The sequence below is a fragment of the Arachis hypogaea genome, chromosome 12 (genome assembly GCF_003086295.3).
Source record: "Arachis hypogaea cultivar Tifrunner chromosome 12, arahy.Tifrunner.gnm2.J5K5, whole genome shotgun sequence".
In the NCBI taxonomy this organism is placed as follows: domain Eukaryota; kingdom Viridiplantae; phylum Streptophyta; class Magnoliopsida; order Fabales; family Fabaceae; genus Arachis; species Arachis hypogaea.
Window position 1 is genome coordinate 113916886 of NC_092047.1, and position 964 is coordinate 113917849.

Sequence of the window (964 nt, forward strand, 5' to 3'; positions counted from 1 at the left end):
GGGGGAAGGGAGAAGGTCGCCACCGCAGCCACTCCACGCCACTGCTCCTCCACGCCGCTCCTTTCTTCCTCAACAAAAACACAGCGCCGCCGAGACGGGGGGAGGCGGGAGAAAGAGAAGCGGGAGGGGGTGTTGTTTCGGGAAGAGGGGAAAGGGAAAAGGGGGAAGGGGGAAGGTCGCCGCCGCAGCAGCTCCACACTGCCGCAGTCGCCGTTCACCGCCGCAGCCCCTCCTCTCCACCACCACCGCAACCCTTTCCCTCTGTTTTAATTTTTTATTCCTTTTTCTTTAATTTTTCATATTCAAAGGATTCCATTGTTGTTGTTGTTGTTGATGCTTTTGATTATTTCTGTTTATTCCTTTTATTTCATTGTTGTTGTTGATGCTTTGGTTGCTTCTGCTTCTGCCTGTTTTTGCTTCTGCCTGCGTTTGCGCTTTTGCTTCTGTTTCTGGTTGAGGAAGAAGAGGGGAGGGAGGTTTGCGCTTCTGCTTCTGGTTGAGGAACTAGTTGAGGAAGAAGAGGGGAGGGAGGGGTATTTTTGTCCGAATGACCATTTTAAAATAAACTGAAACATTGGGGACCATTTTGGAGCGAAAATAAGGTGAGGAATGAAAAAAATTTTCAACCTCTACGTTGGGGACCAAAATCATACTTATCCCTTAAAAATAAATTAAATTACACATATATTTATACATAATTACATTAATAGTTGATTTTAGAATCTGATTTTGATATACAAATAGTAATTTTTTTTATAAAATTATATTTTACTATTTTTAAGATTTAAAATTCAAAAATATTTTAGAATTTAATTTTAATACAGTATTAATAAAAACTAATTTTACATATGCATCTAATTACGTAAAATTTTACATTAATAAAAATAATTATTTTTTATATTAACAATATAAATAATTATTAAAAAAATAAATATAATTAAATAATTATGTAAAATATTTTATA